This window comes from Patagioenas fasciata, chromosome 1, assembly GCF_037038585.1.
Source record: "Patagioenas fasciata isolate bPatFas1 chromosome 1, bPatFas1.hap1, whole genome shotgun sequence".
Lineage (NCBI taxonomy): Eukaryota > Metazoa > Chordata > Aves > Columbiformes > Columbidae > Patagioenas > Patagioenas fasciata.
In genome coordinates this window covers 196,980,237-197,006,899 of record NC_092520.1, presented here as the reverse complement: position 1 = coordinate 197,006,899, position 26,663 = coordinate 196,980,237, and the positions used below count along the sequence as shown (strand labels likewise).

The 26,663-nt window shown below is 51.5% G+C and overlaps 3 long non-coding RNA genes across 3 annotated transcripts; all 3 read left to right on the top strand.

Annotated features, from left to right (window-relative positions):
* Positions 1–4,647: 4,647 nt before the first annotated feature.
* On the top strand, positions 4,648–5,172 carry LOC139827096 (uncharacterized). The gene is made up of 3 exons (XR_011737292.1): positions 4,648–4,772; positions 4,907–4,962; positions 5,049–5,172. It is a non-coding gene; the product is annotated as an uncharacterized lncRNA (long non-coding RNA).
* Positions 5,173–13,667: 8,495 nt separating this feature from the next.
* LOC139827095 (uncharacterized) lies at positions 13,668–16,371 on the top strand. Its single transcript, XR_011737291.1, has 4 exons — positions 13,668–13,792; positions 13,927–13,982; positions 14,069–14,214; positions 14,961–16,371. It is a non-coding gene; the product is annotated as an uncharacterized lncRNA (long non-coding RNA).
* Positions 16,372–22,687: 6,316 nt separating this feature from the next.
* On the top strand, positions 22,688–24,125 carry LOC139827094 (uncharacterized). Its single transcript, XR_011737290.1, has 4 exons — positions 22,688–22,812; positions 22,947–23,002; positions 23,089–23,234; positions 23,981–24,125. It is a non-coding gene; the product is annotated as an uncharacterized lncRNA (long non-coding RNA).
* Positions 24,126–26,663: the final 2,538 nt, after the last annotated feature.

Here is a 26,663-nt window from a genome sequence, read left to right as displayed (position 1 = left end):
CTGTGTATCCTGTGTGCATCCTTTCAAAAGAAGGCATTTTAAATTCTGACCCTCTGTGAATAGGTCTTGCTCGTTTGACATGACAAATACTTTGGAGCCACAGCTCACTTTTGAGTTGTGGATCAAGTGGCTCATGATCCAGCAAGTCGGAGGAAGTGGTGCTACTGTATTTGCGCTCACTGTCATTGGCAAGGGCTATGCCGACCGCATTGGCTGACACGCTGCAAACACAGCTTTTCCCAAGCGGTCAGCCAACAGCAACTGCCTGAGCCCAAGACCCCATGTGGATTAGATACCAAGAGCAGAAACCTCATTAAAAAGGCTCCTGTCACTGCACTTCGACTTCTACGCAGTTGCACACGCTGCAAAAGGCACGTGTTGACCTGCAAGAATTTCCGCTAAGGACACAAGTAATAGAACGGCCATTTGAAGGCATTTCCTGCAGGCTGGAGAAAACCGGTAGCAAGCACTGAGGTGATCTCCATATTTAACTGTTTAAATAAGTGTTTCTTGAAGTTTGCCAAATGGAGATGGTTAGAACAAGACACAGTAAAAAATTAAACAACAAAGCGCGTTCCTTAGCCCCAATATTAGCTCTTAACGGCACAAGCTACCAAAAATGTGCGGAGAATGCTCCCACTAGGTCTCAGCTGTGGAGATACAGGACACAAACCTCCTTGGCAGAAGAGGGAACTATAACCAGGGTGGGATTCGGTTCACTGTGACTTGGGTGTTTGTGTGGGGACTTGGTTTCCACAAAGCCGTTAGAGTGAGCGAACAGCAGGGGCTTGATGATAGAGCCTCGCCCTGGGCATGGTTTGGGAATGATCTGAGATTCTACATGGGATGTTCTCTGACCTCCAACTGTTCCCTCAGAAGGGCCAGACTATCCGTAGGTCCTGTGTCACATCTGCTGATCTCTAGGTGCTGGTTTTGTTATGGCATGTGAAATGGCATTAAGTTGCCTGCGTGTAGGAAATCCAACTGAGGCCTTAGTCGATACACTCCTTAAGTCTAAAGGTGTCCTAAAGGTGTCTACTTTAGGACAGTAGGAATAACTCCTTCCTCCGCTAACTGGAACGGGGTCTTAGCAATTATCTCACATGCAATGCTGCAATAGAGCTCTGTAAACTGGGAGGAGCTGAATACCCACTATGGTGTCTGGTGTTGGAGCGGGTGGCCTCGGTATCTCTGGCTACTTCTCAAAAACAAGCCTTTACTACTCTATCGTATGTCAAAGGTGGCTAGTGGAGTTCCCAGCCTAGATCTCCAGGAGTCAGCTGGCATGTGCCACAGGAAAGAGCGATGTTTTGTTTGCAGAGCCTCATGGAGTGGGCTATGGCTGTCCCGGTCCAAATGTGACTGAGGTGCCTTTGGAATATTCAGGGAGAAAATGAAGTGCTTGGAGAGATTCTTATGAAAAGCTCATGTGCTGTCAACTGTTGTGTGTCACCAGACTGAAGAAAAACAGGTATTTTTTGTGAGCAATTGCTCACGCTTCCATGCCAATACCATATTTATATCATACTTCAGGCGACCATGCTCTCTTGTGAAGCTGGAACTTCTGCACACAAGCTTTCCTGTCCCTGGTGCAGAATGGTAAGAGAGCATGAGTGCTTGGGACGGCTGAATGGGCTGTTGAGGAGGGACAGGCAGGGCAGGTGAGGTGGGGGAGTTGCAGTGAATGTAAGGGAGAGGTTTGACTTGGCAGCCCTTACGGTTAGGGGTGACGTAGTTGAGAGCCTGTGAGTGAGGATTAGGGGCTGGAAAACAAAGAAAGTTCATTGATGAGTTCTTGCCTAGGAAATTAGGATAAATCTCTGGCAATTCTACGGGCATGAAGCATCCTGAGACATGTGCACACAGACTTGTGACCCAAAGCAACTTGGCAAAGCTGCTGGCAAAGAGCGTGGCACAAACGTCCTGGGCTCCTGGTGGACAGCAAGTTGAGCAGGAGCCAGCAAGGTGGCCTTGGCCCAAGGCGGCAGCCAGTGGTGCCCTGGGCTGCACGGGGCAAAGCCTTGCCAGCAGCTGGAGGGAGGGGACCCTTCCCCTCTCCTCAGCGCTGCTGAGGCCAGGCCTGAAGTGCTGTGCCCAGGGCTGGGCTCCCAGTGCGAGAGAGACATGGGCATAGTGGGGAGAGCCCCCAGCACCCCTCCCCCACCACCACGCTCAGAATGTTGGGCTGTGTTGACCCTGCGCTGTCCCGGCAACGGTTCTGTGCCGCCACGAAGTGTCAGGGGTAAGAGCCAAGCTCTTGCCCTGCAGCACTGGGACGGCACTGGGGAGGTGTTTGCCAGAATCTGTCCACCTGTCTGGCTACCACCTCACACCCCACAGGCGTGCCCTTTCAGGACGCTTCTCTTGGCTTTGTGGAGATGGGTCAGGTGAATTGCTGCTGTGGCACCAGGTAGGCTCCCCCCACGCACAGCTGGGAGACACCCCAGAACAGCCACACCGTGCAGCAGCCGATTTTCTCATGCCTGATGCCGTCTGCTCTGCAGGGACGAGCCTGAGCCCGAGCAGCCACCTGTGCCCAACGCTGGAAGTGGCCAGTTGGCTGGTGAGTTTGGAGAAGACGGGGACGGGACGGCCCTTCCCCCCTCCTCTTGCAGACAGGCACTCAGGCTGCACTGGGGCTGCTGCTGCCCTTCCCGCAGGGCACGTCTGTTCCCATTACTCTGGGGCAGGAGAGACCTGAGCCCTCGGGATCCCTTGTTGCCAAAGGACACTTCTCCCGTGTGCTCCAGGGTCCAGGAGCGCTGTCCTGGCGCTTCTGCTCCACCTCTCTTTGCTCTCTTCTCCTTGGCAGATGGTGGCACCCGCAGCAGGAGGAGGAGGAGGTGGCTGCCCTGGCACTTTGCGTGGCCAGGGACCTTGGTGGCTGCAGAGGCACCGGGGCCATCGGGCTCTGCCCGCACGGGGCTTCTCTTTGGCCGGCCCCTGGCTGATCTCTGCAGCCAGGATGGCATGCTGCCCCAGCCCATGCAGGTAAGCAAGCGTGGCCTGGGAAGGGGTCCCCATCCTGCTGGCTCCTCTGGAGAGGCACTGTCCCCATGGCAAGCATCCCAGATGAGCCTTGGGGACAAAGCGCGCTCCTCTCCACATCACCCAACTCCAGCCAGCCCTCTGTTCTGCCTCAGTCAGGGCAGCAGACCCATCCACACTCACTCCTGCCCCTGAGGAAGCTTGGCCTCTCCCAGGACCTCTCTCCAGCCCAGCAACATCCTCCTCTCTCCCCTGCAGGACCTGCTGACTCTGCTGCATGAACAGGGGCCATCCACGGAGGGGATCTTCCGGCTGGCGGCCAGCGAGCGTGCCTCCCGTGAGATCAGGGAGGCCCTGGACAGCGGGACCCAGGTCCACCTGGCAAGCCAGCCGGTGCACGTCCTGGCTGTCATCCTCAAGGTGAGCCCTGCTGACCTGGAGTCCGGCAGCTCCTGGCTCTGCTGCTGGGCACCTGCTCAAGCAGGAGCCCAAAGCCAGGAGGTGCTGGGCACCCAGCGTGCTGGGGATACTGCCCGTGCTCCCGGCAGCAGTGCGCACAGCCTGACGCGCAGCCCTTGGCGTTGCAGGACTTCCTGCGCAAGATCCCCTCCAAGCTCCTCATGGTGGAGCTCTACGAGGAGTGGATGGCCGCCCTGCAGAAGAGCAGCAGGGAGGAGAGGCTGGTGAGGCTGAAAGAGTAAGTGTGGTCAGCAGCCTGGCTGCTCTGCAGGGACTGGCAGAGCCCGGCACTTGCCTGCAAAGCCGCAGCTTGCCTGAAAAAGATGCAGGCATTGGGGCTGACTCCTTGTCCAAAGGGACTCTGGCCAGAAGGGCAGGCAGGGAGGAAGGTGGTAATCTCTCAGGGAAGACAGCCCCTCTGCTGTAGAGCCAGCTTGGCCGAGGAGCCTTCCCTGGGGTGGGCTTGGCTGACATCAGCATGGGACACCTGTCTTGACAACCCCTACTTCACCTCTGTACGTTGGGCTCCTGTTTCTACAGGGTGGCCCGCAAGTTACCCGAGGCCAACCTCCTCCTCCTCAAGACCTTGCTGCGGCTGCTGCAGAACATCAGCAGCAATGCCACCATCACCAAGATGACAGCCATCAACCTGGCCATCTGTGTGGGGCCCAACCTCCTTGGCCCACCAGAGGAGGACACGCTCCCTCTGGATGTCCTGGCACAGGTGACAGGGAAGGTACGCTGTGTTTCCCAGCCCCTTGCAGCCTTCCCGGCCCACGCCAGCTTTGCTCTTCAGAGGTTCCTGGCTGCCTCCTGTCTTCAGCCAATGCTGGCAGGGGAGCTGCTGGGAAGAGCAGCTGCACAGCTGCAGCTTTCTGTGCACAAGGCAGCATGAGGAGTGGGAAGGGCTGTTGGAGGCATTGCAGCCAGCGCGTTGGGAACCAATGGTTTACCGTGTGCAGGTGACCCAGCTGGTAGAGTTCCTCGTTAACCACCATGGGGAACTCTTTGAGGATGAGGAGGAAGAGAAGGAGGAGGAGGAGAAGGAGGAGGAGGAGAAGGAGGAGGAGGAGGAGGAGGAGGTCCTGTTCGTGGAGAAGGAGAAGGAGGGGGAGGAGAAGGAAGAGGGGGCTGGGCTTGCCGGTGAAGAGGCGGAGGACTCGCCGGCACCAGGAGAACAAGGAGAAACTGCAGAGGTATGTGAGAGCCACAAGCAGCATGAGAGAATGCCTCCCCCCTCAGAAGGTGGGATTGCCGCTGTAAGGACAAGCAAGTTCATCCACCAACCTGCAGCTTTGCAGAAGTGCAGAGTGAGGCTGATGCAGGTTGGCCATCACTCTTTGCCCAGCGATCCCAACAGAAGTGGCCCAACTGGGCTGAGCAAAGCCACCCAAGGGATCTGCCCTTTAGAGCTGAGCTGGAAAACGGGTAGGTGTCATCTTCTGCGTTTCCTTTGCAGGTGCCTTCAGTCTCTGCAGAAAGCGCAGCCCAGAACAGCTCCTCTGGGCAGAGCAGGTAACCTGAGCTGGCTTTACTTTAGAGTAGAATTGATTCCTGTTTATCATGGCTTTACCTGTCTAACAATCCTTTTGGATGGAAAGCTTGTCAGGCTCTTCGCGGGAGGGGGGAAATCCTTCCCCCCGGAAGAGAAAACTCCTGTTCGAAGAGGGGGGCGATGGCCAGCCCAGCAAGAGGAGGCGAAGGCTGGAGCTGGACAGCTCACAAACAGGCGACTGAAACAAGCCAGGTGGGGTGAGAAGAACAAGGAGCCCTGGTGTGTGAAAGAGCCTGCTCTCCCTCTTTCCAATTGCTCTGAGTCTAGGAAATATTTCTGTGGTGCCCAGAGACGGCCCCAGAGAGGAAGCGTTCACCTTCCCTTGGGAGAAGGTGGATATCTGGAGGTGAAGAGCACTCCAGCGTTGGCAGTTTTCATTTTTCACTTAGAACCCTAGAATCAAAGAAGAGTTTGGGTTGGAAGGGACCTTCCAAGGCCTTCTAATCCACCCCCCCTGCAATCAGCAGGGACATCTTCAATGAGATCGGGTTACGCCGACCCCCGTCCAGCCTGGCCTTGAATGTTTCCAGGGATGGGGCATCTACCACCTCTCTGGGCAACCTGTGCCAATATTTCACCACGCTCACTGTAAAACAGTTCTTCCTCTTGCCTTTGTCTTTGTCTTTGTTCCTCCTTGCTTTACTCTGGTTCAGTTTTACTCTCCGTTCTTACTGCAGCTGTACCCAGGCCTGGCCCTTGAAGCCTAGATTTGCACGGCAGTTGAGTCAAAAGCCCCCATGTCCACTGAGACCTCCCCAGACTTCCGCAGTCTAAATCATTAATAGCAAAACACCAAAGTATAATATCCAGCCCTAAGGAATCCTGCAGAAAAGAACTGTGGATGGGGATTGCCTATCCTGTTAAAGCACGAGTTGCTTGTTCTCCTCTCAGCCTTGTGCTTAATGTCTGTCTTTCCCCGCCCCTCTTTCTCAAGGCAGGTTGAAGAACTGACTGAAGAAATCCCCCTCATGTTGTCACCCTCATGTTGGCTCAGCTGGACCATCTAGAGTTTGTTTGTTAGTTAGTTAGCAAGTTAGTTAGTTTGTTAGTTAGTTTGTTAGTTAGAGTGTTTGTTAGTGTGTTAGTTAGTTTGTTAGTTAGTTAGTTTCTAGTGTAGGTAGCTGTGTACTGAGTGCACTTTTTTTTCACATACTGGTTTGCGACTTTCAGAAATTCACAGTGGGTTTTGGAGCCAGTAGGGCAAGAGAGTTTGTTTGTTTGTAAGTGAGTTAGTTAGCAGGTTCGTTATTTTGTTTGTTTGTTAGTTGCTAGTGTAGGTAGCTGTGTACCGAGTGCATTTTGGTTTTCACATACGGGTTTGCAAGTTTCAAGAATTTTCCCATAGATTTTTGAGTCGATAGGGCAAGAGAGTTAGTGAGTTAGGTAGATAGGTATATTTGGCTGAACGGCACAAGCTCTCAGCAAGTGCATCCAGAACACCCCTGCTGTCAACAACGTCTGCGGCTGCACAAGATGAGGACCTGTCTGAAGGAGCTGCAAGAATCCAATGCCAAGCAAGAAAACCTGGTGACTGAGCGACTGAGGCAGGATCCAGCTGTGCGAGCCTCACTCCTGCTGAGCAGGGTGTCCGGCGTGGATGTGAGCCCTGGCTGCAGCTGTGAGGGGACCGTGGCCCCGCGAGGTGCCAAAAGAAGAACACTTGCTGCTGCTGCATCTGGGCACTACTTACCTGTTGTGGTTGTTCTTTCACTGCACAGTCAAATCCGATGCTATTCTCACTCAAACAAAGCCTGGTTAAAACAAAGGAATGTGTTACTTTAGCCAGTTGCAAGTTACCGATTTCCAGTTATTCCTCATTTCTACTTCCCTTTTTGTTTGATACATTCCAGAAAGCTTCCATAGCTTTACTAACCTCTTTCTGACTTCTTTCCATTCTCGTTTAGTCTGTCCCTCTCTCTCGATTTTGATTTTCGGTTTAGGAGCCATAAATTCTGGGTGTAACGCAGTTTAAAGATTGCAGCTTTCATCCTAAGAATAAACATGGAAACTCCAAGAAAAAAAATGCCACCTTAGTAATGAAAATGTATCATTTCCTGGTTGGAAACATAATCACATGATTGTAAAGCCAGCACTGATTTAAGAGAGGCTTTGGAAAACACAGGACAGACTGTCGGCAGATCAGGTTTCAGACTGCTCCTAATACAATTGTTGTAAACTAAAGATTTAGCAAGTATCAGAGAGGTTTTAGAATGAACCACCTTGATTCTGTCACTTGATGTGTTACAGCCTTAATTTTGAACTTGGAGATTTTCTTCAACAGATTCCCTCCTTTCCACCTGAAATTAATAATGGTAAAATAAACCTGAGAGTGCCAAGAAGATGCTTCCTGTGCCGCTTTCTTTTGAAATTTAATTAACATCTTTATAAAAGAAAAATTTATCATGGAGTGTTCTATAGATTATTATTAATAACTAAACGTTGCGGTATTCCAGTTAACTATAGTGGTGGTCTTGTTGTTTTTTTTGCGAATTTCTAAAACTGTGTCTATGAATATGTAGTTATGACGGGAAAGCTGTGACTGTTTATAACTACAGCAAAGATGAAGTACAGGCAGCAAGAAAGGCTCAGTGAAGCCTCTGTAAACAGGGAGACAGTCATTAGCTGGTCTTAATATAAGTTTCCATGAGATGGCCTTGCAAGAGGCCGTGTCTCTTTGTTACTGAATTGCAAGACACTTTGTTGCATACGGTTGCAACAACATCACAGGCAGACAGGCAGGTTCCCCTCGAGATGCCGGCCACGGTTGAGGAGAGCTTGACCCTCGTGATCACCCTCTTATATAGGGGTGTCCTGGTTTTGTTGAAAAACAAGTTTCTCTTTTAGTGAATTTTACCTGTCAGCTAAAGCCTTCATATTAGCTGCATTTTCCTGGAGAACCAGATACATGTTTTGGTAAACCTAGTAATGGAATGCAAACTTATTGATAAGCACGGATGGACATCTCGCGAGAGGGGCAACGAGAAACCGGTGACCAAGGAACTGACCAATGGGGTATAACATTCCATTCATGTGAATACTTCATATAAAAGTGGGAGATCACAAGGATCTCGTCCCTTTTCCCTTTTTTCCTTCCCTTCTGCTTATGGCCGACATTAGGAGAGGACCTTGCTAGTCATCCCTGCGAACTGAGACCTAGTGAGAGACTGAATCCAGCTCCGGTTGGCTACAGAGTCTAATCAGGACTTTGGGTGCTGGCTCTGCAGTTGCTGAGACTTTCAAGATTGGTTTTGTATATTTTGTATTATTTTCTCTATTCTTATTAGTAGCATTAGTAAAATATCTTTAATTTTTCCAGCTCTCTTCTCTCTCTCCTTCTTTCCCTCCTGATCACCTGTCCTGAGTGGGAAGGGGGGAGAGGGAGGGGTAAAAGGGGGAAGTGGAGGGGAGAGGAGGTTAACAATACATCTGCCAGGGTTTGACTGTCACCCTGCAATTTTAACCCTTGAAAAGGGGGTATGACGATTATGGGGCGGAATACTTAATTGGTTAATTTAAGTCACCAGTTCCATCCACCCCTCCTCAAACACGCCCCTCTCACAACGGAACGTGGGAAAACTTATCAGTCTTTCTTGGCTACCATAGCAATAAATCTAAACATGAGCTTCTTCAGCATTCCGTTGGTCTTCTGATCAGCACTGAGTACAGCATGCGAGGAAAAATATGTAGGCAAAAGCTCAGAAAAGTACAGCCACCAAGAAGAACTTAGCTGAAAGAAAAATCACTAAAACGCAACTGGTCTTGTTTTTAACAAAACCAGGACATGACCCAAAGCAGCTTGACCAAGCTTCTGGAAAGCAACGTGGCAGACTATGTCCTGGGGGTCCTGGTGCACACCAAGTTGACCAGGAAACAGCAAGGTGAGCTGACTCACGTGCAGCATACACCCTGGCAGCCAAAAAATGCCTTTGCCATAAAACAGTGTTATGTTCTTCCCCTAATATGCTCCACAAATTCAACCCAGGCCCTTTAGTAGGTGACCAACATCAAGAAGATAAACCTGTGTATCCTGTGTGCATCTTTTCAAAAGAAGGCATTTTAAATTCTGACCCTCTGTGAATAGGTCTTGCTCGTTTGACATGACAAATACTTTGGAGCCACAGCTCACTTTTGAGTTGTGGATCAAGTGGCTCATGATCCAGCAAGTCGGAGGAAGTGGTGCTACTGTATTTGCGCTCACTGTCATTGGCAAGGGCTATGCCGACCGCATTGGCTGACACGCTGCAAACACAGCTTTTCCCAAGCGGTCAGCCAACAGCAACTGCCTGAGCCCAAGACCCCATGTGGATTAGATACCAAGAGCACAAACCTCATTAAAAAGGCTCCTGTCACTGCACTTCGACTTCTACGCAGTTGCACACGCTGCAAAAGGCACGTGTTGACCTGCAAGAATTTCCGCTAAGGACACAAGTAATAGAACGGCCATTTGAAGGCATTTCCTGCAGGCTGGAGAAAACCGGTAGCAAGCACTGAGGTGATCTCCATATTTAACTGTTTAAATAAGTGTTTCTTGAAGTTTGCCAAATGGAGATGGTTAGAACAAGACACAGTAAAAAATTAAACAACAAAGCGCGTTCCTTAGCCCCAATATTAGCTCTTAACGGCACAAGCTACCAAAAATGTGCGGAGAATGCTCCCACTAGGTCTCAGCTGTGGAGATACAGGACACAAACCTCCTTGGCAGAAGAGGGAACTATAACCAGGGTGGGATTCGGTTCACTGTGACTTGGGTGTTTGTGTGGGGACTTGGTTTCCACAAAGCCGTTAGAGTGAGCGAACAGCAGGGGCTTGATGATAGAGCCTCGCCCTGGGCATGGTTTGGGAATGATCTGAGATTCTACATGGGATGTTCTCTGACCTCCAACTGTTCCCTCAGAAGGGCCAGACTATCCGTAGGTCCTGTGTCACATCTGCTGATCTCTAGGTGCTGGTTTTGTTATGGCATGTGAAATGGCATTAAGTTGCCTGCGTGTAGGAAATCCAACTGAGGCCTTAGTCGATACACTCCTTAAGTCTAAAGGTGTCCTAAAGGTGTCTACTTTAGGACAGTAGGAATAACTCCTTCCTCCGCTAACTAGAACGGGGTCTTAGCAATTATCTCACATGCAATGCTGCAATAGAGCTCTGTAAACTGGGAGGAGCTGAATACCCACTATGGTGTCTGGTGTTGGAGCGGGTGGCCTCGGTATCTCTGGCTACTTCTCAAAAACAAGCCTTTACTACTCTATCGTATGTCAAAGGTGGCTAGTGGAGTTCCCAGCCTAGATCTCCAGGAGTCAGCTGGCATGTGCCACAGGAAAGAGCGATGTTTTGTTTGCAGAGCCTCATGGAGTGGGCTATGGCTGTCCCGGTCCAAATGTGACTGAGGTGCCTTTGGAATATTCAGGGAGAAAATGAAGTGCTTGGAGAGATTCTTATGAAAAGCTCATGTGCTGTCAACTGTTGTGTGTCACCAGACTGAAGAAAAACAGGTATTTTTTGTGAGCAATTGCTCACGCTTCCATGCCAATACCATATTTATATCATACTTCAGGCGACCATGCTCTCTTGTGAAGCTGGAACTTCTGCACACAAGCTTTCCTGTCCCTGGTGCAGAATGGTAAGAGAGCATGAGTGCTTGGGACGGCTGAATGGGCTGTTGAGGAGGGACAGGCAGGGCAGGTGAGGTGGGGGAGTTGCAGTGAATGTAAGGGAGAGGTTTGACTTGGCAGCCCTTACGGTTAGGGGTGACGTAGTTGAGAGCCTGTGAGTGAGGATTAGGGGCTGGAAAACAAAGAAAGTTCATTGATGAGTTCTTGCCTAGGAAATTAGGATAAATCTCTGGCAATTCTACGGGCATGAAGCATCCTGAGACATGTGCACACAGACTTGTGACCCAAAGCAACTTGGCAAAGCTGCTGGCAAAGAGCGTGGCACAAACGTCCTGGGCTCCTGGTGGACAGCAAGTTGAGCAGGAGCCAGCAAGGTGGCCTTGGCCCAAGGCGGCAGCCAGTGGTGCCCTGGGCTGCACGGGGCAAAGCCTTGCCAGCAGCTGGAGGGAGGTGACCCTTCCCCTCTGCTCAGCGCTGCTGAGGCCAGGCCTGAAGTGCTGTGCCCAGGGCTGGGCTCCCAGTGCGAGAGAGACATGGGCATAGTGGGGAGAGCCCCCAGCACCCCTCCCCCACCACCACGCTCAGAATGTTGGGCTGTGTTGACTCTGCGCTGTCCCGGCAACGGTTCTGTGCCGCCACGAAGTGTCAGGGGTAAGAGCCAAGCTCTTGCCCTGCAGCACTGGGACGGCACTGGGGAGGTGTTTGCCAGAATCTGTCCACCTGTCTGGCTACCACCTCACGCCCCACAGGCGTGCCCTTTCAGGACGCTTCTCTTGGCTTTGTGGAGATGGGTCAGGTGAATTGCTGCTGTGGCACCAGGTAGGCTCCCCCCACGCACAGCTGGGAGACACCCCAGAACAGCCACACCGTGCAGCAGCGGATTTTCTCATGCCTGATGCCGTCTGCTCTGCAGGGACGAGCCTGAGCCCGAGCAGCCACCTGTGCCCAACGCTGGAAGTGGCCAGTTGGCTGGTGAGTTTGGAGAAGACGGGGACGGGACGGCCCTTCCCCCCTCCTCTTGCAGACAGGCACTCAGGCTGCACTGGGGCTGCTGCTGCCCTTCCCGCAGGGCACGTCTGTTCCCATTACTCTGGGGCAGGAGAGACCTGAGCCCTCGGGATCCCTTGTTGCCAAAGGACACTTCTCCCGTGTGCTCCAGGGTCCAGGAGCGCTGTCCTGGCGCTTCTGCTCCACCTCTCTTTGCTCTCTTCTCCTTGGCAGATGGTGGCACCCGCAGCAGGAGGAGGAGGAGGTGGCTGCCCTGGCACTTTGCGTGGCCAGGGACCTTGGTGGCTGCAGAGGCACCGGGGCCATCGGGCTCTGCCCGCACGGGGCTTCTCTTTGGCCGGCCCCTGGCTGATCTCTGCAGCCAGGATGGCATGCTGCCCCAGCCCATGCAGGTAAGCAAGCGTGGCCTGGGAAGGGGTCCCCATCCTGCTGGCTCCTCTGGAGAGGCACTGTCCCCATGGCAAGCATCCCAGATGAGCCTTGGGGACAAAGCGCGCTCCTCTCCACATCACCCAACTCCAGCCAGCCCTCTGTTCTGCCTCAGTCAGGGCAGCAGACCCATCCACACTCACTCCTGCCCCTGAGGAAGCTTGGCCTCTCCCAGGACCTCTCTCCAGCCCAGCAACATCCTCCTCTCTCCCCTGCAGGACCTGCTGACTCTGCTGCATGAACAGGGGCCATCCACGGAGGGGATCTTCCGGCTGGCGGCCAGCGAGCGTGCCTCCCGTGAGATCAGGGAGGCCCTGGACAGCGGGACCCAGGTCCACCTGGCAAGCCAGCCGGTGCACGTCCTGGCTGTCATCCTCAAGGTGAGCCCTGCTGACCTGGAGTCCGGCAGCTCCTGGCTCTGCTGCTGGGCACCTGCTCAAGCAGGAGCCCAAAGCCAGGAGGTGCTGGGCACCCAGCGTGCTGGGGATACTGCCCGTGCTCCCGGCAGCAGTGCGCACAGCCTGACGCGCAGCCCTTGGCATTGCAGGACTTCCTGCGCAAGATCCCCTCCAAGCTCCTCATGGTGGAGCTCTACGAGGAGTGGATGGCTGCCCTGCAGAAGAGCAGCAGGGAGGAGAGGCTGGTGGGGCTGAAAGAGTAAGTGTGGTCAGCAGCCTGGCTGCTCTGCAGGGACTGGCAGAGCCCGGCACTTGCCTGCAAAGCCGCAGCTTGCCTGAAAAAGATGCAGGCATTGGGGCTGACTCCTTGTCCAAAGGGACTCTGGCCAGAAGGGCAGGCAGGGAGGAAGGTGGTAATCTCTCAGGGAAGACAGCCCCTCTGCTGTAGAGCCAGCTTGGCCGAGGAGCCTTCCCTGGGGTGGGCTTGGCTGACATCAGCATGGGACACCTGTCTTGACAACCCCTACTTCACCTCTGTACGTTGGGCTCCTGTTTCTACAGGGTGGCTCGCAAGTTACCCGAGGCCAACCTCCTCCTCCTCAAGACCTTGCTGCGGCTGCTGCAGAACATCAGCAGCAATGCCACCATCACCAAGATGACAGCCATCAACCTGGCCATCTGTGTGGGGCCCAACCTCCTTGGCCCACCAGAGGAGGACACGCTCCCTCTGGATGTCCTGGCACAGGTGACAGGGAAGGTACGCTGTGTTTCCCAGCCCCTTGCAGCCTTCCCGGCCCACGCCAGCTTTGCTCTTCAGAGGTTCCTGGCTGCCTCCTGTCTTCAGCCAATGCTGGCAGGGGAGCTGCTGGGAAGAGCAACTGCACAGCTGCAGCTTTCTGTGCACAAGGCAGCATGAGGAGTGGGAAGGGCTGTTGGAGGCATTGCAGCCAGCGCGTTGGGAACCAATGGTTTACCGTGTGCAGGTGACCCAGCTGGTAGAGTTCCTCGTTAACCACCATGGGGAACTCTTTGAGGATGAGGAGGAAGAGAAGGAGGAGGAGGAGAAGGAGGAGGAGGAGAAGGAGGAGGAGGAGGAGGAGGAGGTCCTGTTCGTGGAGAAGGAGAAGGAGGGGGAGGAGAAGGAAGAGGGGGCTGGGCTTGCCGGTGAAGAGGCGGAGGACTCGCCGGCACCAGGAGAACAAGGAGAAACTGCAGAGGTATGTGAGAGCCACAAGCAGCATGAGAGAATGCCTCCCCCCTCAGAAGGTGGGATTGCCGCTGTAAGGACAAGCAAGTTCATCCACCAACCTGCAGCTTTGCAGAAGTGCAGAGTGAGGCTGATGCAGGTTGGCCATCACTCTTTGCCCAGCGATCCCAACAGAAGTGGCCCAACTGGGCTGAGCAAAGCCACCCAAGGGATCTGCCCTTTAGAGCTGAGCTGGAAAACGGGTAGGTGTCATCTTCTGCGTTTCCGTTGCAGGTGCCTTCAGTCTCTGCAGAAAGCGCAGCCCAGAACAGCTCCTCTGGGCAGAGCAGGTAACCTGAGCTGGCTTTACTTTAGAGTAGAATTGATTCCTGTTTATCATGGCTTTACCTGTCTAACAATCCTTTTGGATGGAAAGCTTGTCAGGCTCTTCGCGGGAGGGGGGAAATCCTTCCCCCCGGAAGAGAAAACTCCTGTTCGAAGAGGGGGGCGATGGCCAGCCCAGCAAGAGGAGGCGAAGGCTGGAGCTGGACAGCTCACAAACAGGCGACTGAGACAAGCCAGGTGGGGTGAGAAGAACAAGGAGCCCTGGTGTGTGAAAGAGCCTGCTCTCCCTCTTTCCAATTGCTCTGAGTCTAGGAAATATTTCTGTGGTGCCCAGAGACGGCCCCAGAGAGGAAGCGTTCACCTTCCCTTGGGAGAAGGTGGATACCTGGAGGTGAAGAGCACTCCAGCGTTGGCAGTTTTCATTTTTCACTTAGAACCCTAGAATCAAAGAAGAGTTTGGGTTGGAAGGGACCTTCCAAGGCCTTCTAATCCACCCCCCCTGCAATCAGCAGGGACATCTTCAATGAGATCGGGTTACGCCGACCCCCGTCCAGCCTGGCCTTGAATGTTTCCAGGGATGGGGCATCTACCACCTCTCTGGGCAACCTGTGCCAATATTTCACCACGCTCACTGTAAAACAGTTCTTCCTCTTGCCTTTGTCTTTGTCTTTGTTCCTCCTTGCTTTACTCTGGTTCAGTTTTACTCTCCGTTCTTACTGCAGCTGTACCCAGGCCTGGCCCTTGAAGCCTAGATTTGCACGGCAGTTGAGTCAAAAGCCCCCATGTCCACTGAGACCTCCCCAGACTTCCACAGTCTAAATCATTAATAGCAAAACACCAAAGTATAATATCCAGCCCTAAGGAATCCTGCAGAAAAGAACTGTGGATGGGGATTGCCTATCCTGTTAAAGCACGAGTTGCTTGTTCTCCTCTCAGCCTTGTGCTTAATGCCTGTCTTTCCCCGCCCCTCTTTCTCAAGGCAGGTTGAAGAACTGACTGAAGAAATCCCCCTCATGTTGTCACCCTCATGTTGGTTCAGCTGGACCATCTAGAGTTTGTTTGTTAGTTAGTTAGCAAGTTAGTTAGTTTGTTAGTTAGTTTGTTAGTTAGAGTGTTTGTTAGTGTGTTAGTTAGTTTGTTAGTTAGTTAGTTTCTAGTGTAGGTAGCTGTGTACTGAGTGCACTTTTTTTTCACATACTGGTTTGCGACTTTCAGAAATTCACAGTGGGTTTTGGAGCCAGTAGGGCAAGAGAGTTTGTTTGTTTGTAAGTGAGTTAGTTAGCAGGTTCGTTATTTTGTTTGTTTGTTAGTTGCTAGTGTAGGTAGCTGTGTACCGAGTGCATTTTGGTTTTCACATACGGGTTTGCAAGTTTCAAGAATTTTCCCATAGATTTTTGAGTCGATAGGGCAAGAGAGTTAGTGAGTTAGGTAGATAGGTATATTTGGCTGAACGGCACAAGCTCTCAGCAAGTGCATCCAGAACACCCCTGCTGTCAACAACGTCTGCGGCTGCACAAGATGAGGACCTGTCTGAAGGAGCTGCAAGAATCCAATGCCAAGCAAGAAAACCTGGTGACTGAGCGACTGAGGCAGGATCCAGCTGTGCGAGCCTCACTCCTGCTGAGCAGGGTGTCCGGCGTGGATGTGAGCCCTGGCTGCAGCTGTGAGGGGACCGTGGCCCCGCGAGGTGCCAAAAGAAGAACACTTGCTGCTGCTGCATCTGGGCACTACTTACCTGTTGTGGTTGTTCTTTCACTGCACAGTCAAATCCGATGCTATTCTCACTCAAACAAAGCCTGGTTAAAACAAAGGAATGTGTTACTTTAGCCAGTTGCAAGTTACCGATTTCCAGTTATTCCTCATTTCTACTTCCCTTTTTGTTTGATACATTCCAGAAAGCTTCCATAGCTTTACTAACCTCTTTCTGACTTCTTTCCATTCTCGTTTAGTCTGTCCCTCTCTCTCGATTTTGATTTTCGGTTTAGGAGCCATAAATTCTGGGTGTAACGCAGTTTAAAGATTGCAGCTTTCATCCTAAGAATAAACATGGAAACTCCAAGAAAAAAAATGCCACCTTAGTAATGAAAATGTATCATTTCCTGGTTGGAAACATAATCACATGATTGTAAAGCCAGCACTGATTTAAGAGAGGCTTTGGAAAACACAGGACAGACTGTCGGCAGATCAGGTTTCAGACTGCTCCTAATACAATTGTTGTAAACTAAAGATTTAGCAAGTATCAGAGAGGTTTTAGAATGAACCACCTTGATTCTGTCACTTGATGTGTTACAGCCTTAATTTTGAACTTGGAGATTTTCTTCAACAGATTCCCTCCTTTCCACCTGAAATTAATAATGGTAAAATAAACCTGAGAGTGCCAAGAAGATGCTTCCTGTGCCGCTTTCTTTTGAAATTTAATTAACATCTTTATAAAAGAAAAATTTATCATGGAGTGTTCTATAGATTATTATTAATAACTAAACGTTGCGGTATTCCAGTTAACTATAGTGGTGGTCTTGTTGTTTTTTTTGCGAATTTCTAAAACTGTGTCTATGAATATGTAGTTATGACGGGAAAGCTGTGACTGTTTATAACTACAGCAAAGATGAAGTACAGGCAGCAAGAAAGGCTCAGTGAAGCCTCTGTAAACAGGGAGACAGTCATTAGCTGGTCTTAATATAAGTTTCCATGAGATGGCCTTGCAAGAGGCCGTGTCTCTTTGTTACTGAATTGCAAGACACTTTGTTGCATACGGTTGCAACAACATCACAGGCAGACAGGCAGGTTCCCCTCGAGATGCCGGCCACGGCTGAGGAGAGCTTGACCCTCGTGATCACCCTCTTATATAGGGGTGTCCTGGTTTTGTTGAAAAACAAGTTTCTCTTTTAGTGAATTTTACCTGTCAGCTAAAGCCTTCATATTAGCTGCATTTTCCTGGAGAACCAGATACATGTTTTGGTAAACCTAGTAATGGAATGCAAACTTATTGATAAGCACGGATGGACATCTCGCGAGAGGGGCAACGAGAAACCGGTGACCAAGGAACTGACCAATGAGGTATAACATTCCATTCATGTGAATACTTCATATAAAAGTGGGAGATCACAAGGATCTCGTCCCTTTTCCCTTTTTTCCTTCCCTTCTGCTTATGGCCGACATTAGGAGAGGACCTTGCTAGTCATCCCTGCGAACTGAGACCTAGTGAGAGACTGAATCCAGCTCCGGTTGGCTACAGAGTCTAATCAGGACTTTGGGTGCTGGCTCTGCAGTTGCTGAGACTTTCAAGATTGGTTTTGTATATTTTGTATTATTTTCTCTATTCTTATTAGTAGCATTAGTAAAATATCTTTAATTTTTCCAGCTCTCTTCTCTCTCTCCTTCTTTCCCTCCTGATCACCTGTCCTGAGTGGGAAGGGGGGAGAGGGAGGGGTAAAAGGGGGAAGTGGAGGGGAGAGGAGGTTAACAATACATCTGCCAGGGTTTGACTGTCACCCTGCAATTTTAACCCTTGAAAAGGGGGTATGACGATTATGGGGCGGAATACTTAATTGGTCAATTTAAGTCACCAGTTCCATCCACCCCTCCTCAAACACGCCCCTCTCACAACGGAACGTGGGAAAACTTATCAGTCTTTCTTGGCTACCATAGCAATAAATCTAAACATGAGCTTCTTCAGCATTCCGTTGGTCTTCTGATCAGCACTGAGTACAGCATGCGAGGAAAAATATGTAGGCAAAAGCTCAGAAAAGTACAGCCACCAAGAAGAACTTAGCTGAAAGAAAAATCACTAAAACGCAACTGGTCTTGTTTTTAACAAAACCAGGACATGACCCAAAGCAGCTTGACCAAGCTTCTGGAAAGCAACGTGGCAGACTATGTCCTGGGGGTCCTGGTGCACACCAAGTTGACCAGGAAACAGCAAGGTGAGCTGACTCACGTGCAGCATACACCCTGGCAGCCAAAAAATGCCTTTGCCGTAAAACAGTGTTATGTTCTTCCCCTAATATGCTCCACAAATTCAACCCGGGCCCTTTAGTAGGTGACCAACGTCAAGAAGATAAACCTGTGTATCCTGTGTGCATCCTTTCAAAAGAAGGCATTTTAAATTCTGACCCTCTGTGAATAGGTCTTGCTCGTTTGACATGACAAATACTTTGGAGCCACAGCTCACTTTTGAGTTGTGGATCAAGTGGCTCATGATCCAGCAAGTCGGAGGAAGTGGTGCTACTGTATTTGCGCTCACTGTCATTGGCAAGGGCTATGCCGACCGCATTGGCTGACACGCTGCAAACACAGCTTTTCCCAAGCGGTCAGCCAACAGCAACTGCCTGAGCCCAAGACCCCATGTGGATTAGATACCAAGAGCAGAAACCTCATTAAAAAGGCTCCTGTCACTGCACTTCGACTTCTACGCAGTTGCACACGCTGCAAAAGGCACGTGTTGACCTGCAAGAATTTCCGCTAAGGACACAAGTAATAGAACAGCCATTTGAAGGCATTTCCTGCAGGCTGGAGAAAACCGGTAGCAAGCACTGAGGTGATCTCCATATTTAACTGTTTAAATAAGTGTTTCTTGAAGTTTGCCAAATGGAGATGGTTAGAACAAGACACAGTAAAAAATTAAACAACAAAGCGCGTTCCTTAGCCCCAATATTAGCTCTTAACGGCACAAGCTACCAAAAATGTGCGGAGAATGCTCCCACTAGGTCTCAGCTGTGGAGATACAGGACACAAACCTCCTTGGCAGAAGAGGGAACTATAACCAGGGTGGGATTCGGTTCACTGTGACTTGGGTGTTTGTGTGGGGACTTGGTTTCCACAAAGCCGTTAGAGTGAGCGAACAGCAGGGGCTTGATGATAGAGCCTCGCCCTGGGCATGGTTTGGGAATGATCTGAGATTCTACATGGGATGTTCTCTGACCTCCAACTGTTCCCTCAGAAGGGCCAGACTATCCGTAGGTCCTGTGTCACATCTGCTGATCTCTAGGTGCTGGTTTTGTTATGGCATGTGAAATGGCATTAAGTTGCCTGCGTGTAGGAAATCCAACTGAGGCCTTAGTCGATACACTCCTTAAGTCTAAAGGTGTCCTAAAGGTGTCTACTTTAGGACAGTAGGAATAACTCCTTCCTCCGCTAACTAGAACGGGGTCTTAGCAATTATCTCACATGCAATGCTGCAATAGAGCTCTGTAAACTGGGAGGAGCTGAATACCCACTATGGTGTCTGGTGTTGGAGCGGGTGGCCTCGGTATCTCTGGCTACTTCTCAAAAACAAGCCTTTACTACTCTATCGTATGTCAAAGGTGGCTAGTGGAGTTCCCAGCCTAGATCTCCAGGAGTCAGCTGGCATGTGCCACAGGAAAGAGCGATGTTTTGTTTGCAGAGCCTCATGGAGTGGGCTATGGCTGTCCCGGTCCAAATGTGACTGAGGTGCCTTTGGAATATTCAGGGAGAAAATGAAGTGCTTGGAGAGATTCTTATGAAAAGCTCATGTGCTGTCAACTGTTGTGTGTCACCAGACTGAAGAAAAACAGGTATTTTTTGTGAGCAATTGCTCACGCTTCCATGCCAATACCATATTTATATCATACTTCAGGCGACCATGCTCTCTTGTGAAGCTGGAACTTCTGCACACAAGCTTTCCTGTCCCTGGTGCAGAATGGTAAGAGAGCATGAGTGCTTGGGACGGCTGAATGGGCTGTTGAGGAGGGACAGGCAGGGCAGGTGAGGTGGGGGAGTTGCAGTGAATGTAAGGGAGAGGTTTGACTTGGCAGCCCTTACGGTTAGGGGTGACGTAGTTGAGAGCCTGTGAGTGAGGATTAGGGGCTGGAAAACAAAGAAAGTTCATTGATGAGTTCTTGCCTAGGAAATTAGGATAAATCTCTGGCAATTCTACGGGCATGAAGCATCCTGAGACATGTGCACACAGACTTGTGACCCAAAGCAACTTGGCAAAGCTGCTGGCAAAGAGCGTGGCACAAACGTCCTGGGCTCCTGGTGGACAGCAAGTTGAGCAGGAGCCAGCAAGGTGGCCTTGGCCCAAGGCGGCAGCCAGTGGTGCCCTGGGCTGCACGGGGCAAAGCCTTGCCAGCAGCTGGAGGGAGGTGACCCTTCCCCTCTGCTCAGCGCTGCTGAGGCCAGGCCTGAAGTGCTGTGCCCAGGGCTGGGCTCCCAGTGCGAGAGAGACATGGGCATAGTGGGGAGAGCCCCCAGCACCCCTCCCCCACCACCACGCTCAGAATGTTGGGCTGTGTTGACTCTGCGCTGTCCCGGCAACGGTTCTGTGCCGCCACGAAGTGTCAGGGGTAAGAGCCAAGCTCTTGCCCTGCAGCACTGGGACGGCACTGGGGAGGTGTTTGCCAGAATCTGTCCACCTGTCTGGCTACCACCTCACGCCCCACAGGCGTGCCCTTTCAGGACGCTTCTCTTGGCTTTGTGGAGATGGGTCAGGTGAATTGCTGCTGTGGCACCAGGTAGGCTCCCCCCACGCACAGCTGGGAGACACCCCAGAACAGCCACACCGTGCAGCAGCCGATTTTCTCATGCCTGATGCCGTCTGCTCTGCAGGGACGAGCCTGAGCCCGAGCAGCCACCTGTGCCCAACGCTGGAAGTGGCCAGTTGGCTGGTGAGTTTGGAGAAGACGGGGACGGGACGGCCCTTCCCCCCTCCTCTTGCAGACAGGCACTCAGGCTGCACTGGGGCTGCTGCTGCCCTTCCCGCAGGGCACGTCTGTTCCCATTACTCTGGGGCAGGAGAGACCTGAGCCCTCGGGATCCCTTGTTGCCAAAGGACACTTCTCCCGTGTGCTCCAGGGTCCAGGAGCGCTGTCCTGGCGCTTCTGCTCCACCTCTCTTTGCTCTCTTCTCCTTGGCAGATGGTGGCACCCGCAGCAGGAGGAGGAGGAGGTGGCTGCCCTGGCACTTTGCGTGGCCAGGGACCTTGGTGGCTGCAGAGGCACCGGGGCCATCGGGCTCTGCCCGCACGGGGCTTCTCTTTGGCCGGCCCCTGGCTGATCTCTGCAGCCAGGATGGCATGCTGCCCCAGCCCATGCAGGTAAGCAAGCGTGGCCTGGGAAGGGGTCCCCATCCTGCTGGCTCCTCTGGAGAGGCACTGTCCCCATGGCAAGCATCCCAGATGAGCCTTGGGGACAAAGCGCGCTCCTCTCCACATCACCCAACTCCAGCCAGCCCTCTGTTCTGCCTCAGTCAGGGCAGCAGACCCATCCACACTCACTCCTGCCCCTGAGGAAGCTTGGCCTCTCCCAGGACCTCTCTCCAGCCCAGCAACATCCTCCTCTCTCCCCTGCAGGACCTGCTGACTCTGCTGCATGAACAGGGGCCATCCACGGAGGGGATCTTCCGGCTGGCGGCCAGCGAGCGTGCCTCCCGTGAGATCAGGGAGGCCCTGGACAGTGGGACCCAGGTCCACCTGGCAAGCCAGCCGGTGCACGTCCTGGCTGTCATCCTCAAGGTGAGCCCTGCTGACCTGGAGTCCGGCAGCTCCTGGCTCTGCTGCTGGGCACCTGCTCAAGCAGGAGCCCAAAGCCAGGAGGTGCTGGGCACCCAGCGTGCTGGGGATACTGCCCGTGCTCCCGGCAGCAGTGCGCACAGCCTGACGCGCAGCCCTTGGCATTGCAGGACTTCCTGCGCAAGATCCCCTCCAAGCTCCTCATGGTGGAGCTCTACGAGGAGTGGATGGCTGCCCTGCAGAAGAGCAGCAGGGAGGAGAGGCTGGTGGGGCTGAAAGAGTAAGTGTGGTCAGCAGCCTGGCTGCTCTGCAGGGACTGGCAGAGCCCGGCACTTGCCTGCAAAGCCGCAGCTTGCCTGAAAAAGATGCAGGCATTGGGGCTGACTCCTTGTCCAAAGGGACTCTGGCCAGAAGGGCAGGCAGGGAGGAAGGTGGTAATCTCTCAGGGAAGACAGCCCCTCTGCTGTAGAGCCAGCTTGGCCGAGGAGCCTTCCCTGGGGTGGGCTTGGCTGACATCAGCATGGGACACCTGTCTTGACAACCCCTACTTCACCTCTGTACGTTGGGCTCCTGTTTCTACAGGGTGGCTCGCAAGTTACCCGAGGCCAACCTCCTCCTCCTCAAGACCTTGCTGCGGCTGCTGCAGAACATCAGCAGCAATGCCACCATCACCAAGATGACAGCCATCAACCTGGCCATCTGTGTGGGGCCCAACCTCCTTGGCCCACCAGAGGAGGACACGCTCCCTCTGGATGTCCTGGCACAGGTGACAGGGAAGGTACGCTGTGTTTCCCAGCCCCTTGCAGCCTTCCCGGCCCACGCCAGCTTTGCTCTTCAGAGGTTCCTGGCTGCCTCCTGTCTTCAGCCAATGCTGGCAGGGGAGCTGCTGGGAAGAGCAACTGCACAGCTGCAGCTTTCTGTGCACAAGGCAGCATGAGGAGTGGGAAGGGCTGTTGGAGGCATTGCAGCCAGCGCGTTGGGAACCAATGGTTTACCGTGTGCAGGTGACCCAGCTGGTAGAGTTCCTCGTTAACCACCATGGGGAACTCTTTGAGGATGAGGAGGAAGAGAAGGAGGAGGAGGAGAAGGAGGAGGAGGAGAAGGAGGAGGAGGAGGAGGAGGAGGTCCTGTTCGTGGAGAAGGAGAAGGAGGGGGAGGAGAAGGAAGAGGGGGCTGGGCTTGCCGGTGAAGAGGCGGAGGACTCGCCGGCACCAGGAGAACAAGGAGAAACTGCAGAGGTATGTGAGAGCCACAAGCAGCATGAGAGAATGCCTCCCCCCTCAGAAGGTGGGATTGCCGCTGTAAGGACAAGCAAGTTCATCCACCAACCTGCAGCTTTGCAGAAGTGCAGAGTGAGGCTGATGCAGGTTGGCCATCACTCTTTGCCCAGCGATCCCAACAGAAGTGGCCCAACTGGGCTGAGCAAAGCCACCCAAGGGATCTGCCCTTTAGAGCTGAGCTGGAAAACGGGTAGGTGTCATCTTCTGCGTTTCCGTTGCAGGTGCCTTCAGTCTCTGCAGAAAGCGCAGCCCAGAACAGCTCCTCTGGGCAGAGCAGGTAACCTGAGCTGGCTTTACTTTAGAGTAGAATTGATTCCTGTTTATCATGGCTTTACCTGTCTAACAATCCTTTTGGATGGAAAGCTTGTCAGGCTCTTCGCGGGAGGGGGGAAATCCTTCCCCCCGGAAGAGAAAACTCCTGTTCGAAGAGGGGGGCGATGGCCAGCCCAGCAAGAGGAGGCGAAGGCTGGAGCTGGACAGCTCACAAACAGGCGACTGAGACAAGCCAGGTGGGGTGAGAAGAACAAGGAGCCCTGGTGTGTGAAAGAGCCTGCTCTCCCTCTTTCCAATTGCTCTGAGTCTAGGAAATATTTCTGTGGTGCCCAGAGACGGCCCCAGAGAGGAAGCGTTCACCTTCCCTTGGGAGAAGGTGGATACCTGGAGGTGAAGAGCACTCCAGCGTTGGCAGTTTTCATTTTTCACTTAGAACCCTAGAATCAAAGAAGAGTTTGGGTTGGAAGGGACCTTCCAAGGCCTTCTAATCCACCCCCCCTGCAATCAGCAGGGACATCTTCAATGAGATCGGGTTACGCCGACCCCCGTCCAGCCTGGCCTTGAATGTTTCCAGGGATGGGGCATCTACCACCTCTCTGGGCAACCTGTGCCAATATTTCACCACGCTCACTGTAAAACAGTTCTTCCTCTTGCCTTTGTCTTTGTCTTTGTTCCTCCTTGCTTTACTCTGGTTCAGTTTTACTCTCCGTTCTTACTGCAGCTGTACCCAGGCCTGGCCCTTGAAGCCTAGATTTGCACGGCAGTTGAGTCAAAAGCCCCCATGTCCACTGAGACCTCCCCAGACTTCCACAGTCTAAATCATTAATAGCAAAACACCAAAGTATAATATCCAGCCCTAAGGAATCCTGCAGAAAAGAACTGTGGATGGGGATTGCCTATCCTGTTAAAGCACGAGTTGCTTGTTCTCCTCTCAGCCTTGTGCTTAATGCCTGTCTTTCCCCGCCCCTCTTTCTCAAGGCAGGTTGAAGAACTGACTGAAGAAATCCCCCTCATGTTGTCACCCTCATGTTGGTTCAGCTGGACCATCTAGAGTTTGTTTGTTAGTTAGTTAGCAAGTTAGTTAGTTTGTTAGTTAGTTTGTTAGTTAGAGTGTTTGTTAGTGTGTTAGTTAGTTAGTTAGTTAGTTAGTTTCTAGTGTAGGTAGCTGTGTACTGAGTGCACTTTTTTTTCACATACTGGTTTGCGACTTTCAGAAATTCACAGTGGGTTTTGGAGCCAGTAGGGCAAGAGAGTTTGTTTGTTTGTAAGTGAGTTAGTTAGCAGGTTCGTTATTTTGTTTGTTTGTTAGTTGCTAGTGTAGGTAGCTGTGTACCGAGTGCATTTTGGTTTTCACATACGGGTTTGCAAGTTTCAAGAATTTTCCCATAGATTTTTGAGTCGATAGGGCAAGAGAGTTAGTGAGTTAGGTAGATAGGTATATTTGGCTGAACGGCACAAGCTCTCAGCAAGTGCATCCAGAACACCCCTGCTGTCAACAACGTCTGCGGCTGCACAAGATGAGGACCTGTCTGAAGGAGCTGCAAGAATCCAATGCCAAGCAAGAAAACCTGGTGACTGAGCGACTGAGGCAGGATCCAGCTGTGCGAGCCTCACTCCTGCTGAGCAGGGTGTCCGGCGTGGATGTGAGCCCTGGCTGCAGCTGTGAGGGGACCGTGGCCCCGCGAGGTGCCAAAAGAAGAACACTTGCTGCTGCTGCATCTGGGCACTACTTACCTGTTGTGGTTGTTCTTTCACTGCACAGTCAAATCCGATGCTATTCTCACTCAAACAAAGCCTGGTTAAAACAAAGGAATGTGTTACTTTAGCCAGTTGCAAGTTACCGATTTCCAGTTATTCCTCATTTCTACTTCCCTTTTTGTTTGATACATTCCAGAAAGCTTCCATAGCTTTACTAACCTCTTTCTGACTTCTTTCCATTCTCGTTTAGTCTGTCCCTCTCTCTCGATTTTGATTTTCGGTTTAGGAGCCATAAATTCTGGGTGTAACGCAGTTTAAAGATTGCAGCTTTCATCCTAAGAATAAACATGGAAACTCCAAGAAAAAAAATGCCACCTTAGTAATGAAAATGTATCATTTCCTGGTTGGAAACATAATCACATGATTGTAAAGCCAGCACTGATTTAAGAGAGGCTTTGGAAAACACAGGACAGACTGTCGGCAGATCAGGTTTCAGACTGCTCCTAATACAATTGTTGTAAACTAAAGATTTAGCAAGTATCAGAGAGGTTTTAGAATGAACCACCTTGATTCTGTCACTTGATGTGTTACAGCCTTAATTTTGAACTTGGAGATTTTCTTCAACAGATTCCCTCCTTTCCACCTGAAATTAATAATGGTAAAATAAACCTGAGAGTGCCAAGAAGATGCTTCCTGTGCCGCTTTCTTTTGAAATTTAATTAACATCTTTATAAAAGAAAAATTTATCATGGAGTGTTCTATAGATTATTATTAATAACTAAACGTTGCGGTATTCCAGTTAACTATAGTGGTGGTCTTGTTGTTTTTTTTGCGAATTTCTAAAACTGTGTCTATGAATATGTAGTTATGACGGGAAAGCTGTGACTGTTTATAACTACAGCAAAGATGAAGTACAGGCAGCAAGAAAGGCTCAGTGAAGCCTCTGTAAACAGGGAGACAGTCATTAGCTGGTCTTAATATAAGTTTCCATGAGATGGCCTTGCAAGAGGCCGTGTCTCTTTGTTACTGAATTGCAAGACACTTTGTTGCATACGGTTGCAACAACATCACAGGCAGACAGGCAGGTTCCCCTCGAGATGCCGGCCACGGCTGAGGAGAGCTTGACCCTCGTGATCACCCTCTTATATAGGGGTGTCCTGGTTTTGTTGAAAAACAAGTTTCTCTTTTAGTGAATTTTACCTGTCAGCTAAAGCCTTCATATTAGCTGCATTTTCCTGGAGAACCAGATACATGTTTTGGTAAACCTAGTAATGGAATGCAAACTTATTGATAAGCACGGATGGACATCTCGCGAGAGGGGCAACGAGAAACCGGTGACCAAGGAACTGACCAATGAGGTATAACATTCCATTCATGTGAATACTTCATATAAAAGTGGGAGATCACAAGGATCTCGTCCCTTTTCCCTTTTTTCCTTCCCTTCTGCTTATGGCCGACATTAGGAGAGGACCTTGCTAGTCATCCCTGCGAACTGAGACCTAGTGAGAGACTGAATCCAGCTCCGGTTGGCTACAGAGTCTAATCAGGACTTTGGGTGCTGGCTCTGCAGTTGCTGAGACTTTCAAGATTGGTTTTGTATATTTTGTATTATTTTCTCTATTCTTATTAGTAGCATTAGTAAAATATCTTTAATTTTTCCAGCTCTCTTCTCTCTCTCCTTCTTTCCCTCCTGATCACCTGTCCTGAGTGGGAAGGGGGGAGAGGGAGGGGTAAAAGGGGGAAGTGGAGGGGAGAGGAGGTTAACAATACATCTGCCAGGGTTTGACTGTCACCCTGCAATTTTAACCCTTGAAAAGGGGGTATGACGATTATGGGGCGGAATACTTAATTGGTCAATTTAAGTCACCAGTTCCATCCACCCCTCCTCAAACACGCCCCTCTCACAACGGAACGTGGGAAAACTTATCAGTCTTTCTTGGCTACCATAGCAATAAATCTAAACATGA